Here is a 17,552-nt window from a genome sequence, read left to right as displayed (position 1 = left end):
AATACAGTGGATATGAGGAGCTGAGTGAAAAGGACATGAGTCATTTTATGTACAAATTTGTGAATGGGTTGAGACCAGAAGTTGGAGACATAATTAGGAATGGGATGGCAATCAAGTACGTAGATGATGTTTTAAGAAAAACCAAATATTGTAGTGAAGAAATCGATGCTAAACAAAAGAAGTTAAAAGAGAAAGCTATGTAGACACAAGTGAAAGTAGCCGAACACCAAGTAGCACAATTGGAAAATAAAAATACAGAGAGTCAAGGAAAATTTAAAGGGAATGTCAACAAAACGAAATTGGTAGGGAATATAGAAGAGCTTAAGAAAAAGCTCCCCTGTCATATTTGCGGCAGAATAGGGCATTGGAGAAAAGAATGTAAGTATCCACCAAGAGTTAATCCTGAAAATTCGTCATTGAATCCACAGGTGCAGCATAAGGTAATTCAACAGCAACCGCAACAGCAGCAGATAGTTACTCAGCAAAGTCAGGTGCCACAACCGCCACTTCCATACAGTGTAAATCAACAGAGATACAGTGCAGAGACAGGATTCAGCGGAGGCGAGCAGGTAAATAGATCGCCTAGAGTGAATATGAGTCCCCAGTATTGGTTACAAGAGGAAGGTGGGAGTGAGTCAGCTGAAAGTTTCTGATGGTGCCTGAAAGAGGGAGAAGAGTGTGTGCTTGGAGCCACTCTTGAGGTAGATCAGTCTGGTCCATTTGTAAACGGAAAGGTGAATGATGTAGAAATAACTTTCCTAGTGGACACTTTGTACTATCCGTTCTACTGTTAGATCAGTGGAAATCCAAAATCTTCCTCTCTCGGGAGAGCATATCCAAGTTGTAGGTGTAGCTAATAGACAGATTAAAACCTCCTTAACACAACCAGTTGAAGTAGAAATTTCAAAGACATGGTGTGAGACAGTAGTCCTGTAAATCTGTTAGGACGAGACATTTTGTGTAAAATGAACTGTGCCATATACTGTTCACCAGACGGCATAGAACTGCAAACTCCAGATGACGATATCTTGTATAAAATGACAATGCTCATGATTGAGGCAGAACAAAATAAGTTGTTTCCTGTGTTTGATCGAGAGAAAATACCTTATGAATTGAAAATGTGGTGAAAGAAAAGGTGGGGATTTCACAGGAGAAGATATAGGATTAATGAGAGATGTAGATCCTGTAAATGTCTCTATAAAAGAAGGTGTGAGTTACCCAAACATTCCCCAATACAAAATGACACCAGAAATAATTGAAGGAATAACACCGGTGATAAACAAAATGATTGAGCAAGGCATACTGAGAGAAATAGAGAGTAGTCCTTGTAATTCACGGATAATGGGATTGAAAAAGGTAAATGGAACATTTAGGATTGTACAGGACCTTAGAAAAGTTAATGAAATTGTTGTCCCATGTTGTACATTTGTACCAAACCCAGCAGTGATTTTATATCAAATTCCCCATGATGCAGAATGGTACAATGTGATCGATCTGTGTAATTCTTTCTTTACAGTTCCATTGCACCCAGAACGCCAACCAATTTTTGCGTTCCGATTGAGAGATCGTATTTTGGCATGGTGCCGAATTCCTCAAGGGTACACTGAAAGTTCATCTATTTTTAATCAGTTCCTAAAGAAATCACTAGAACGTTTGAGCATGCCTTGAAAATCTGTATTGGTTCAGTACATTGATGATATCCTAGTGGCATCGAAGACAAAAGATGCATGTGTAACAGATACCATTGCATTGCTAAATCATTTAGCAGAGGAGGGACATAAAGTGTCTCCATCTAAATTACAATTTTATCTAAAAGAAGTGCAATACTTAGGCCATAAGATTGCCAAAGGAATCAGACAAGTTACTGCGGAAAGAATTAAAATGATACGGGGAAGGCAGCCACCAAAAACACAAAGACAAGTAAGAATGTTCCTGGGAATGGAATGTTACTGTAGACAGTGGATTAGCGGATTTTCACTGATAGAGATTAACCAGAGCAGATTTCAGAGACTCTATAGTTCTGAGCAAAACTGAGATGGAAGCATTCGAACAGCTAAAAATAAGCTTGTGTGAAGCACCAGCTTTAGGGATGCCTGACTATGAAAAAGAATTTGAACTGTACTGCAGTGAACGAGAAGGATGTGCATTGTCAGTATTAATTCAGAGACATGGAAACATGAGAAAGCCAATTGCATACTTCTCAGCTGTTTTGAATCCAGTTGCAAAGGCATTATCAGGTTGTCTAAAAGCAGTAGCAGCTACAAGCGTAAGTCTAGAACAGAGTGAAGGAATATTGATGGGATTTTCTGTGAGGGTGTATGTACCTCATTCTGTGGAGATTCTCCTCACTAGAGCAAAAACACAGTATCTGACCAACAATAGGATGACAAGATATGAAAAAACAATTCTGGGAGCAGAAAATGAGACAAACTCTAGGTGTGTAAATGTCAATCCTTCTACGCTATTGCCTGATACCATGGAAACCAAAGTAAAAAACGAGGTTGATCACACAATACTGTCCCAAACCAAGACCAGACATCAGAGATGAGCCATTGCCCGAATCAGACTATGTAATGTTTGTTGATGGTTCATGACTGAGAACAAATGAAGGTGTTCTGAGTGCAGCATATGCAGTTTTCACAGTGGCAGATGTATTGGAAGCATCTTGTTTGAAAGGAATTCATTCTGCTCAAGTAGCGGAGTTGATTGCTTTGATTCGAGCATGTGAATTGGGAAAGGAGATTAAGGTTACCATAGTGATTGATAGTCAGTATGGATTCGGAGTTGTTCATGATTACGGACAACTGTGGTCCCAAAGAGGTTATTTGACTTCTGCAGGATCCCCAATACGTAATGCTGAATTAGTGAGAATGTTAATAGATGCAATTCAATTGCCTGACAAGACTGCTGTGGTGAAATGTGCAGCTCACAAAAGGGGGGATGATTACATCAACCGAGGTAACAGGTATGTAGACTCAATTGTGAAATACTGTGCAAAGAATCTTGCATCCATTAATCAGGACTGGGAAAAGGAGCATGTTGCGAGTTATTTAATGCTAACCACAGTAGTTGAGACTTGGCAGGTAGTGAGGCAAATGCAGGAAGAAGCAAATTAGGAAGAAAAAAATACCTGGTTAAAAGCAGAATGCTGACAAAGAGAGGAAGACGAAATCTGGGTTTACAAAGATGAAAGACCAGTAATGCCCGACAGCATGATTTCAAACATGGCCCAAATGTATCATGGTCAAGTTCATGTTGGAAGAGATGCCATGGTTCGTCTATTTAGACAGACGTGGTACAATCCAAAGTTCAGGATGATTGCTGAAAGTCTGTGCCATAATTGTCTGATATGTCAGCAATTTAATCCAAACAGAAAACAATTGTGAGTTTGGGAACCATAGGACCGGAGCGAGGTCCATTTACACGAATGCTGATGGATTTTATTGAACATCCACCTTGTAACCGACTCAGATATGTTCTGGTGATCATTTGTTTGTTCCCTCGATGGGTGGAGGCTTTCCCCACAAGGAGAAATGATGGGCTAACTGTTGCAAAATTGCTTTTACGTGAAATTATCCCACGGTTTGGATTTCCACTAACGATTGAAACTGATTGTGGACCCCACTTTCAGAACGAGCTTATGCAAATGATCTGTGAAGCACTGGACATTCGTCAGAAACTGCATTGTGCTTACAGACCGGAGGCTTCAGGGGTAGTCGAACAAGTGAATGGAACGATAAAAAATAGAATTGCAAAAATGTGTTTAGCAACAGGACTAAAGTCGCAAGACACCTTACCTCTTGTTTTGATGACATTGAGAAGTATCCCTGACAAAAAGACTGGATTGAGTCCACATGAGATTTTAATGGGCAGAGTGATGAGACAAGCATTTGTACCAGTTGATAAATTGTTGACAATTAATGAGGACATCACACCTGTCTGACGTGGTGACTTCTTTGTTCCATCAGGTGGGAACTGAATCAAACACGAAAGAGAAAAATCCAGCTCATGATCTAATCCCTGGAGACTGGGCACTGATCAAAGTGCATCGCAGAAGAAACTGTTTGGTGCCTCACTGGCAGAGACCAAGACAAGTCATATTGATCAGCACCACTGCAGTTAAATGTGCTGGAGTGAAAAGATGGGTGCATGTAAGTCATGCAAAAAAGGGTTGAGGTTACGCACTCCGCAGTTGCTAGTGTGAATTGAGTTGTGGTGTGCACCTGAGATATCACTCCCCGACAAGGTGTGGTAATCAAGAAACAGTCTGCAACACTTGAGATAAGTGCCGTCTCTCTGAGCACAACCAATTGGACGTAGAGACGTTCTGAAGAATTGTAATCAAACTTCAAAAAATGATAGTTTCCATCATAGTTTATTCCATGTTCTATCCACAGGAAATTGTTCAAATCATTTAGCAAATTGCTAGTTTAACATCCTTAAACTTCCCAAAATATGCAAAAGAATCATTGAGGATTCACCCAATGCATTCGGACTGATTAGAGTCCTTCGTCAGGGGTAGTCTGAAAGTTATATAAACAAAAAATATATGAAGGATCTTTCCAAGTGTCAAATTGCACAAACACATTAAAGATCGAATATTAAATGATAACCAACATGCTGCATAGTAATGACAAATTCAGCCAATATAATGTGTCAAATGGAATGAAGAATAACTTAAAGTCCCAAGGCGGGTGAGATAGAACGGAATGATAAAAATGCGACAAAATACTAAGAAGGCAGTCAAAAGCAGTTTACATAGACCGTGAAGCAGAATGGGTCATGAGTACACCGTATTTGCCCAAGGTGTTTTAAACGAGTTTTAACAGGTCGAAAACGTTATAATGGTGCAGGAGGCAAGAATATGTTGAAGTAAGTGCCGAAGCCGTTGAAAGAAGATTTCTAAACGAATAGCTGTGAAATCGTGGAGCAGACTAACAAATACACCTTAATCCGACGTTGTGCAGAAAGTAAAAGAAAAAGAAAAATGTTAGAGAAAATCGATAATCATGAATAACAAGAGGGGTGTACCATGCATCAAAGTACGATTAGCTAGATGAAAGTGCTGACGAGTAACAAGCAGAACTTACTTTTAGGACCAAGATGAACAGCATGTCTACGCCGTTCAGCCATTAATGCACCGATGCGTGTGTTAGTGTCAAAGAAATAGTGAAGGTTCAAAGCAAGCTAAAAAAATGTCGACATAGAAAGAGGACAGAGTTGGTAGCGGCCATCTTGTAATGGTGTATGGTGAAAGACTAGGTAATCACAAACGAATAGAAGTGAATAAATGTTTCAACAATGCAAAAAATGAGGCAAAGTAAGTAAAATATACACAATCTGGTGAGTCTAATGCATGCAACAAATATAAGAAATGTAGGTAAATCACAGTATCATAGATAACACGAAAATTCCATCCGATCATTTAAACCCCATGGTTTTATGGCATGGCAAACCCCCCGAATCATGGAAACAAACCAACATAGCCATCTTCCCAAAAAAAGACAAACCACCGGAACAAACAACTTCATACCGACCAATATCACTCATCAACTCAGATTCAAAGACTTATGCCAAGATTTTTGCCAATCGCCTAAATCGGATCATCGAACATCTGGTCTCCCCCTGGCAGCACGGCTTTATACCTGGCAAAAGTACGACAGACCATACTCGTAGAGTGATCTCCCTTTTTGGCATCATGGGAGTAGAGGGAGGCCAGATGTCGATGATCCTATTAGATGCAGAGAAGGCCTTTGACCGGGTCCCATGGCAGTTCCTCTGGGAGATATTAGCTGTAAACAATATTGGCCCGGTCTTTATAAAATCTTTTAAGGCCCTTTATGTTGACCTTAAGGCAAAAGTCATGGTAGGCGGGTGCGAGTCTGAGTATATCAACATCCAGAGAGGCACGCGGCAAGGATGCCCGTGCTCCACACTACTTTTTGCCCTATATATCAACCCATTAATCCTCAAACTCATAACTTCATCTATAATTGAACCAATCAAAGTAGGCATACATAGCACTAAAGTACTCGCCTACGCTGATGACGTGGCGGTAGTAACATGTTATGTTATGTTATGTTATGTTATGTTATGTTATTAAAATTTCTATAGCGCACAGCTGCCCCAGCAAAGGGGCGTCCTGGCGCTTTGACAGATGCTGTAACATAACACACAAAAGGATTTAGCTAGAAACTGGAAAGAGGAAAGTTTTAATCGCCTGCCTGAAGGCGAACATATCCTCAAGAGCTCGAATGTGAACTGGGAGCGAGTTGCTGAGATTGACGAAATTGCACGATCCTTTGGCTTATATTCAGGATACTCCCTGAATAGGGATAAAACGATGGTCATCTGTACTGAGAACATGTCTTTTGTCAGCCAATATAGAGTCAATAATGCAAAATATCTGGGGGTGAATATTTCGCCAAAAATTTGTGAAATCAACCAACTAAACTATGACCCACTTATTAAAAAAATCAAAAAAGAATTACTTAGAGTTAATAATCTTCAACCCTCTATAATTGGCAGAGGAAACTACATTAAAATGAGTGTATTTCCAAAGATTTTATATATGTTTCGGGCAATTCCTCTCTTAGCTAACAGCGATACAATCAAAATGTTAGAGTCAGCGATATCTAGGTTCGTCTGGAATTACGGTAAAATCAGGAGAGCACTCCCTAAGTTAACACTACCATATTCTAGAGGCGGATTAGCAATTCCGAACCTAACATACTATCTTTGGGCAAGCCTTCTACAACAAATGACCATCTTGTTTACAGCTCGAGTTTCTATGGATACCAGTCGAGACCAGGTTATACCTTCAATTTATGAATTAATGTTGGGAAGCAAAGCCAGGGGCCTACTGTTAAGGCAAGTTGAACCATCTTACTTTAAAAAGATTAAATTTAACATCTTTACAGATGCTTTAAAAATCTGGAAAAGAACTACCAAAACATTGACAATACCAAGATACACTAAATATACACCCTTATGGCAGAGCTCAATAATTCCACTCTATCTCCACGATAATACATCTAGGCGGTGGGAGAGATTAGGCCTTATAACAGTTGGTGATTTCCTAGGCAGAGAACGTAAAACTACATTTGAAGAACTCTGTGTTAAATATCAAATCCCCCGCACAGACTACTTGAAATTCATACAAATCTCTACATCCCTCAGACAGTCGATATCAAATATAGACTTAAAAACCATACCACTTCTAGATCTTATTGGCAAACAGACAACTAGAATAGGCAATATCTATGATTTATTTATAAGGAATCATCCTGATGATCTCGAATACATCGAAACAAACTGGGTCAACAAGTTGAATAATGTAAATATTGATATAGATATGTCTCTACACTTATCATCTAAAGTTTTGCTGGCCTCTAATTTAAAAGCTCAAACCTACAAAACAATATATAATCTATACTTTACCCCTTCTAAATTATTCACCTGGGGAAAAAGGGCACATGATCAATGCCCAAGATGCTCACTAGGACCAGCTAATCTCATTCACATGTTCGCGGAATGGCCAAAGCTAGATGAGATTAAAAAATGCATTATTAAGTTTTGGGCCGAAATCTTCGGACATGAAGTAAGAGCATCATCAACTCTTTTTATCCTAGGATACGACGACTCCCTAGGTCATAACAATAAAAAAACCTTGGCTATTTATGTAGGTACGGCTGTCTATAGAATTATCCTGGCAGCACGGTGGAAAGACCCCGACGCCTCTACTTTTCAGGGATGGTTGAACAGATTGCTAGGTATATACAAACAAGAAACAGCAATCTATCGAACCAGAGGTAAAAAATCGAGATCATTAGGTGAACCGATATGGGCCCCAATTGCCACCTGGTATGAGAGTTAAAGGAATCAATAACCTTCCTAATTGTAAATCACTATACAAAAGCCCTCTCTGTAGATATTCTTTCCTTAAAATTCTCTAGATACCTGAGAGCTTATATGAAATGACTATGAAATGATCTAGGTAACTTAACATTACTATTTAGTTTAATATATCTGTTTAGAATGAATAATGTATTATAAGCTTTTATTTCTATTGTTCAAACCACTTTTCATTTGTTATTTGATCTCATTTCTGTAAAATCTTTGTATATTTTATGTTTTTTATTTTTTCTTTCTCTCCATGTAACAAACGTTATTTCGCTTTTTCTTGTTTATGTACCCTTTGAACTTGCTTAAATAAAAAAAAAATAATAATAAAAAAAAAACCCATGGTTTGGAGGATTGCAAAAATGTTATCCAGTGGTTTTCTCTTTGCAAGAGAAAGTTGTTGTTGTCCCTGTCATCGCGCTTCGAAACTACTTCAACAGCAGCAAACCGTAGTTGGCTGATATTGTGTCTGAGTTCTTTAAAGTGAGCTGCTACAGATGATTTAAGATTTCCAGTCCTGATGTTGCTTTTGTGCTCGTTGATTCGTGTTTTCAGTTTGCGTGAAGTTTTTCCAGTGTAGATCAATCCACAGGGACATTTGATTATATACACCACGTTCTCAGTATCACATGTGGCATTGAGTTTAAGGTTGATGTCGGAACCTTTCATGGGATGTTTCATGACTGACCCTCTGATAAGGTTGTTGCAGTTTTTACAATTAAGACAGGGTTGGTTGCCTTTGTAAGTGGTGGAGGTTATTTGTTTGGGTTTGGTGATGATTTCTTTTAGGTTGTGACCTCTTTTGTAGGCGAATAATGGCGCACCTTGAAAAATATGTTTAAAATCAAGTTCAGTGTCTCTGATTGGCCAATGTTTAAGTATGGATGCCTTATATGCTCTGGAGTTGACTGAGTATTTAGATACGACCACAGGTCTTTTGGTGGTGTCCTTGTTTTTGAATGCCAATGTCTCTTGACGACTCAATTTGTCGCAACGTTCTTTAGCATTTTTGAGGATGGTTTGCGGATAACCTCTTTGTTCGAAACGTCTGATCATGGTATTAGCCTGTTGTTCGTACTTAGTTGTCTCAGATATTATCAGTTTAACCTGGAGCAGTTGAGAGAATGGTAAGTGATTTTTAAGGGCTGTTTGGTGAAAAGATTTGTAATGCAGTGTATTATTCTTATCAGTAGATTTCCTGTACAGGTCAGTTTCAAGATGATCTTTGACACGGGTGATTTTGACATCAAGGAAGGTGATTGATTCTTGGTTAAACTCATGAGTGAATTGGATGCGATGATTGATGTTATTCAATTGTAGTAGTGCATTATTCAAAGATTCACGATCTCCCTTCCACAAGATAAAGATGTCATCAATGTACCTTAGGAAAATCCTGGCATGTGTCTTCCAAGAATTGAGCTTCAGTATGTTGTTTTCTTTGAAATACATCATGAATGCATTAGCGTAGACTGGCGCAGCGCAGTTGCCCATAGAAGTACCGGACAACTGCACAAAGTGCTGGCCCTCCCATTGAAAGTAGCTCTGATAAAGCGTAAAATGCATTAATTGCATTATAAATATTTGAAAGTCAGTGTCCAAGTCAGAATGTAATAACATGTTCTCAATGGCTTCCATGCCCAAGTCATGCGGTATGCTAGTGTAAAGTGATTTTACATCAATAGAACATAGCCAAATGGGATCATCTTCTTCAAAAAATATGTTGCTGATGTGATGCAAAAAATCTGTTGTGTCTTTCACATACGTGCGTGACTGTTGAACAAAAGGTTGTAGATATGTATCTATCAGTTTTCCTGTAGGTTCGTGAATGCTTCTGCAAGTTGAAACAATCGGCCTGAATGGAGGTTGTGTCAAACTCTTATGAATCTTAGGCAGCATGTACATGCTGGGAGTTCTAGGATTCTTAGGAGTCAAAAACTTAACGGTCTTCTGATTGATGATGCCATTCTCATGTGCTGCTGACAGAATGTTGAGTAGAACTTCAATGAATTGTTTAGTGGGATTGTATTGAATAGCTTGATATGTGTTGTCATCAGAGAGATGTTCATTAACTTGATTTCGGTAAAAATCAGTGTCCATCAGGACCAGAGCCCCTCCTTTGTCTGCGGATTGATAGGTAATCCCAGCATTCTTAGCTAAATTGTTCAATGTAGCAAATTCTTTATTCGTCATGTTGGTATGTCTTGAATTGCGTCGATAGTTAAAACCTGTGATGTCGTTCCTTACGAGGTTTTCAAAAATATCAAATGACTTGTGGCTGATTGGTGCAATGAAGGTGCTCTTATTGCGTAGGCCTTTGAGTTGGTCAACTTGATCACTTTCTGTCATTGGGATGATGTTTCCAAAGTAGTGCCTGAGACGTAGGTTGCGCATGAATTTAAATAAACTTATTTCTAATTCATGCACGTTGGTATGGATGGTAGGGACAAACGAGGTGCCTTTTTGTAGAACTGATTTTTCTTGTTCTGTGAGTACATGTGATGAAATACTGACTACTAAGTTCATTTCTTCTTCAACTCCTTCGCTTTCTTGTTCGCTGTGGTGTTCCTGGTGTCTCGTTCCGTTTTCTTTTCCTTTTCCTTTGGCTCTTCCGGGGTCATCTCTTTCTCCTGAACCTTCTTCTAAAAAAGGAACCGCAGCGGAAATAGACGTGCTGGATGTTGATTCACTGCTCGTGGAAGGTTGTTGAGAGCCAGTTATACTAGTGTTGGTACGTGTATCATCCTCAGAGGAAGATGTGTCCGTATTTGTTTAATACGGTTTGTTTTGACGATGTTTGGCGTAAACCTCAGACCAGGAGTACACCTCCCCTAATTTGTAGTCAATAGTGTCCCTTCTATATTTGCGTATCTTACACTCATTTATTTCACGTGTGTGTTTGTCCAATTGTACGGTGATATCCTCTAGAATCTTGGACAGTTCATCCTTGGTTAACATGTCAGATAGATCCTTTTTACATTGTTCGATGTCCTTATTTAAATCCTCTAGAGCTCTCGACAGCTCGTCTACAATTAAAAGTATAGGATCTTGCGAGCATTTATTTAAGATGGCGTAGCACCTATCCACAAATTTGGAGCTGTTCTTGCAAAGTAGCGGCTTCAGTGGGATTCGGAGACCCCTAGGAATTCGCTGCGCTCGATGGTAGCATATTAAAGTACTGGCATGGAGCCTTTGGCTGATTTCTTTTTTGTGAGATATGAAAGTTGCTTTATGCAACTCTCCTTACTTCTTGTTAAAGTGGGATGTGCAGACACTTCCGGGATCAAAGCATATATTTTATCAATGTCATCAGTAGTAAATGCAAAAGTGACAGCTTTTAAATCAGTGTAGAAGAAGGGGCGCAGTAACCCAGTCAGGGTCAGTAAATGCAAAAAAGGGTTGAGGTTACGCACTCCGCAGTTGCTAGTGTGAATTGAGTTGTTGTGTGCACCTGAGATATCACTCCCCGACAAGGTGTGGTAATCAAGAAACAGTCTGCGACACTTGAGATAAGTGCCGTCTCTCTGAGCACAACCAATTGGACGTAGAGACGTTCTGAAGAATTTTTTGAATTACAATTCTTCAGAACGTCTCTACGTCCAATTGGTTGTGCTCAGAGAGATGACACTTATCTAAAGTGTCGCAGACTGTTTCTGCATGTAAGTTGTACCATCCTTGTGCCTGAACCTGAGAATATAAATGAAGAAGGTGAAAGCACAACTGACTCTGACTCTGAAGGTGAACAAGAGAGAAGTCCAGATATTGAAGATCAACAAGAACGTCGACAACTGGAAGTATCAGAGGCTAGTTCTGCGTCTGAAGGAGATGAAGAAACTGAAGAAATACCAAATTCTGAAGATCCATCTGAAGATCGAGAATTGGTAGAGACTGACACCAGTAAGGACACTGAGCAAGGTAAAGATAAAACTGATGGTCAAGAAAATACTGAAGAACAGTTTGAAAGCTCTGAAACAGGAACGAAAATCCTGACACTGGAAAAGAGGAAATAACTCACGATAAGGATGAGGTTCCAAGAACCAGCTATGGAGATGTTCCTAACAGAGTGAAAGAACTGTCAGAAGAGAAAACTGATCTTGAAAAAGAAAAAAGATATTGTAAAGTTTGTCATAAATTAAACTGTCGAAGAGACTGAAAGTGAAACTGACGACAGTGCAGATGAAACTCCTTTGAGAAAAATTGCAAGAAAAAGGGCTTGGAGAGTGGAACATAACACCACTAAGACAAAAAGAGTTTGTAAAGGAGATAATTGGCCAAAAGAGACTGATGGAAAGAGATTTAAACTGGTTAACAAAGCAAGGAAGCTAGAAGAATAAGTAAATGAAATAACCAGTCAGAAGGAGTCATTGGGAAAAAAATAGAAGTTGTTCAAAGGACAAAAAGAGTGAGAAGACCAAATCAGAAGTATAAATCATCTGAGTGGTCAGATATTGTTCTACCGCCTATTGAAGAGGCCAAGAGAACTTAAGCTGCCAAACGTCAAAAGAGCAAAGTGAGTAATGGATTGAATCACAGTGAAAAGTAATAATTGCTCAAAGGTATGAAGTAAAAGATAAAACCTGAAATGCTGATAAGAGGGACATTGTAAGTTGAAGGCAAAAGCCTATAGGTGACAAAAGGTCGAAGAAAAATTGTCAGAAAAATCACTGTGTAAAAAAAAAATGTCTAGTAACGATCATAAAACAAAATGTTCTATTTTTAGAAAATGGTGTAGATCATGTCTAAAATGTACAGGATTACTAATATTGATATGGATAATTTTAGCGATTGTTATTCCTTTTCAGGATAATTTAGTAAAGTCAAAACATAATGTGAGTTCAAGTGGACAGAATGTGGAATCAAAGCCTGATAAACAGCATGTATATAGACCAGAAATGCATCAGGATAGGTCTATCAGTGATTTTACCAAGAAAACATTTTCTAAATTGTTATTTGAATATGTTAAAACTATGGATGCCAGCAACTGTTATGTTTGTGTAAAATTATCTGCATCTGTTTCAGAAGGGGTGAAATATCGCCATCTTCCATTTACATATGGTGTCATGTGTAGTGTGATTACAAGCCTGTTTTATCAAACAGGGAAGTTAGAGTACCAATATTCAAATTCAGATGAAGTATTTGCTAAGTTAAAAATTGACAGTGCTCTGAATAGAAGGAAGCCCGCTAAAGTAATGGGAAAGCACTTTTTGGAAATAGACGAGTTGAGCCATGAGTATGCCTTCAAAAATAATTTTGAAGCATTTTCTCATCTTGTTTTTGTGAAAATCTGTGAAGACTGCGAATGAACTCCACTCACATACCTTCATCACCTGGACTCCAAAGCTTTTCGTTTCATTTGATGCATTGTGTTCATGCTGTTTACTTTTGATAACTATGTATAGTAATTGTTACAGATGTTAAAGTTTATGTATCAATAATTTGAAACGCAATTTTGTGACATCCCCCTTAGTGCATTGGGTATTCCCAGATTGCTATCTGGGCATTTTTCTTTCTTCAAAAATAATTTGACATGTAAAATTGTTGAGGAGAAAGCATTTCTAGTAGAAGTGAGAAGTAGTGTGAAGTAGTGTGGCTCACTGGTTAGAGGCGGCAGACCCGAGAGCAGAGGACGGCCCGGGACCAGGGTTCGATTCCCGGCGTGGCAGGTTTCTGGACCAGGGTCAGCGGACTCGATAATTCTCTCGCCTCGGTGCCCACTCTGATCAGCGATCACACTCGGCAACTCTGGGCATTAGCTTGCCTCATCTTCACTAACGGCCCCACCAGACCGCCGGGGATGCCTGGTCTCACCCTGGAGATACCCATTAAGGGACCATCTCTCAGGGAAGCCAGGAAGGGTTTCGCAGCGGTCGAAGCGCCTTGGGACCCTCCGGGTAAGTAGTGCGCTATATAAAATGCCTATACAGAGAAGAATTGCTTATAAACGCAGTGAAAAGGTGAAACATGAGAAATCCAAATATTGGACATTTGAAGATGAAAACATTGATGATAGAAATGTGAATGTGGCTATAAATATAGATACTCTATTGTTAGGGAAATTTTGTATAAGAAGAGACAATACTGTGTATGACAATTATTTTGTGGGAGCGAGTCAATATAAAGACACTTATAGAATTTTAAGGGGTTGGGGATTTAAAAGGGGAAAAGATCCAGTTTTCCCTGGTATGTACTTTATCTGTAGGAACAAAGCTTACAATAGATTACCGGACCATTGGTATGGGACATGCTACGTGGGTCTGGCCTTTCCTAAAATCTTTCATGTAGATAGGGGTACTAATGGAATACATGAGATAGGTAAACCTTTAAGTCGTAGAAAAAGAGAAATTGTAATAGAAATAATAGGAGATATTTTTGGAGCACTGATACCAGCAGTGGGAATTTGGTTCAATGCAAACAGAATTCAAAGATAGTAGATTGTTTAGCAACAGACACAGCAGGTGGATTCTTAATGGTAAATACTGAAATGGTTGCTATGAGAGCTATGGTAATGCAAAATCGTCTTGCTCGTGATAAAATATTAACAAAAGAAGGAGGAGTTTGTGGAATTTTGATGGTACAACACTGTTGCACCTATATTCCAGATAAAAGTCAAAACATTGAAAGGTACATTACAAACATTACAGAGTTGCACAAAGAAATTGAACCACTGGAGGTTGAGGGTGTTCTTGAACGACTTGGTAAAAGTCTTTCAGCAGTTAAACATTGGTTCCGAGAAATAGGTAGTTCAATTATAGGTAAGATAATAATTCCAGTAACAATATTAGTATTTGTGATTTTGATGATAAGAATATGTTATATATATAGAAAGAGAAGGAATGTTAGAACATCAATAAAGAAGGCAATCCAAGAAAGACGAGAAAGAGAAAGAGAAAACTGTAGTATAGAGATGGAGGAATTTCGAGAAAAGGTTTTAAAAGAAACCAAAGAAAAGGATACGAAAGTATAAATCATACCTAATCTGAAGAGCTCGAAACATGTTTTGTTAAACATTTGCAACATTTTGGGAGATATTTGGTGATAAAATCACCAGAGGAGAGAGTTGATGGAGCGAGGTGGAAAAACAAAGTTTTGTATACACACTCGTGAAATCATTTCCTCTTAACAGTAACCCTCATTAATTGTGTGGTGTGGAAAATATTGACCAACATAGAATAGATTGCACACACATATACATGTGGGAATACTAATCTGCATGTATGGCGAAAATAAAACTAAGTAATAAATGTCGTGATGTGAATTAATGCAAAGCTTCAAAATAAACAAAAACAACATAAATGTGCTTTTTGTGCATGTATTTGTGGCAGAAACCGAAGGATAAGTGAGTATAAATTGCATCTATGTGGCTTATTTGCTAGGTAATAACTAACAGGGAAACTTTAGTATATGGGGAGGTATTCAGAAGGGCTATAGTTCTATATTTAACATTATTTAGTGTTTGTTTCTATGATAGTTCCCATTCTGGCCTGTAAGGCCGAGGGAAATTATGGCTGCTCTATTAAACTGCGAATAGATGATGAACTGAGCATGCACAGCCCAAGTCTGAGTTGAATGCGAGCGGCTTGTGCATGAAAAAGGACAGTTCAAGTCCAGAATGCCCTGGAACTCCTGATGACTGCCAAGAGGATGGACTTTTGAGTTACTGAGCGTGAGAAAACTACACGAAGTTGCAAGTGGAGGATGTGACTAGGCTAAAGACTTTCTTAAACTAAGGAACTTTTAAAATGTAGCTGACATAACAGAATCGATTGTTAAAATGATGAGGTGATGCTTATCCACCCCAAATTTGTCCAATCAGAAACCGAGTTTGCATTGATAGTTACTTTTTAGATAGATAAAGATAGTGAAATAGTGTATAAATCCCCTGACTTTACTTAAAATTATGCTTCTCTTCGATTTCTTCCCGAGATGCTGTCAGAATGCTGGTTTTCCTGAGATGTAAGATTTTCTTGAATAAATGTTTATTTCTTTGACTGAGAACTGAACTTTAGATGAGGGAATTACTTAGGGAAGTTAGGAGAAAATGAATTTTGGGAACTATCTGTCTTTTGCTAAAAACTTGTCTTTTCTGAAATCTAAATAATAATATATTTTCTGAATCTTTAAAATAAATGAAAATTACTATTTGAAATAACATTTTCCTTTTAAAAGTTACTTTGAATAAAGAAATAATTAAAGCCAATAAACTGTCAGACATGCTAAACTTTGCTTTTATTAAAAAATAGATAAATGGAGAATTAAGCTTGTCTTGTATTTTCCTATGCCTAATTTTTTACTAGCAGATTCGTCGACCATAATGGTTGGTGTGTCTGAATACAATGTCTTGTTAATGAACCATGGTAAAACTCATTTAAACTGCAGGTGTAAATAATATATATATTTACTTTTGATTTAGACACTCTGTCATGATACAGCAGCTCTCCTTTGAATTTCACTGATCCATGAAGTAGGATGAAAAGTGTATTGCTAGTAACTCACAGTGTTATGGGCCCCACTGATGAGTAGATGTATGATTTGATACTTCAGGGAAAGGTGACATGATTTTAGAAATTATTTCTGGAGTAGCGCTGCATCACGCACATATCACCCGAGGGTCTCATGGCACTAGCGTACGACTCCAGAACCTGCTGAGAGAAAAAATGGGAAAGTACTAGTGATCAAACAACCATGTTTTTAATCCTTTGCAAAATCGGTTATGCTCTGTGATAGAGAGCAGATGGGATGGAAGTTTGTTCCAGAGAGTAGGGACAAGAAAGGAAAACAATCTCCCGCCATTTTTTGCGATACACACTTGTAATGGCAGAGTTTGTGGCTTTATTTAGCAGTGATATAGATCATTAATCTTGCTCGCATCTAGTATAGGTATTCTTAGCCTGTGTTGGCCCTTTTAAGCCCTTTTTCCAGACCTAGAAGAGGATAGCTGCTTAATATGCCTTTATTCTTGACTTTAACCTGTCTATTGCCTATTGGCTTTGACATATTAGACACATTGGTATGGTTTATGTAGGTATTCTGACAGAGCTAAGGAGCATTTCACCCCTTTCAGGCCTACAGGCCTAGAGCTAGAGGGACTCCATCTTGATGAAGCTGAGAGGCTTTTTAGGGTAAAGGCAAAGTTTATAGTTAAGGCTGTTGTTCGCTTGGAGAGAACCGGCTCGGGCTGGCCCCTATCGAAGGAATGTATTTTTCTCCACTCCGAAGACACAACTTCAGGCTGGCCAGCTGGGAACGTGTCCTTGGTACGGGGAGGTACAAGAATTTGGTGGGCGGCAGGTTACTGGCCGTAACTTTCCATGAAAGGACAAGCTTCCATATTAGTGAGCTACAGGAGAGGAGGAGTGGTCAGTTCAGTTTGGAGTTCAGTCCAGCGTGGTGTGCAGTTCAGCGTGGTGCTCAGAACAGCTTGGAGCACAGAACAGCTGGGAGCTCAGAACAGCTTGGAGCTCAGAACAGCTTGCAGAGAGAGAGAGAATGTCTGCTGGAGCTGCAGAATAGAGTGCAGTTCTTAAATGGAGAAAGAAGGCAGACGATTGCTGAAGAGGAGAGAGAAAGCAGTGCAGAGAGCATCAAAGAAGGCTGTCAGCTGGAGCAACTGAACCAGAGGCGTGGTGATGTGGTGAAGGAGGGAGAGACAGAGA

The sequence above is a fragment of the Lissotriton vulgaris genome, chromosome 5 (assembly GCF_964263255.1).
Source record: "Lissotriton vulgaris chromosome 5, aLisVul1.2, whole genome shotgun sequence".
Taxonomy (NCBI): domain Eukaryota; kingdom Metazoa; phylum Chordata; class Amphibia; order Caudata; family Salamandridae; genus Lissotriton; species Lissotriton vulgaris.
The sequence above is the reverse complement of the archived record's forward strand: the minus strand, read 5'-3'. Positions refer to the sequence as shown.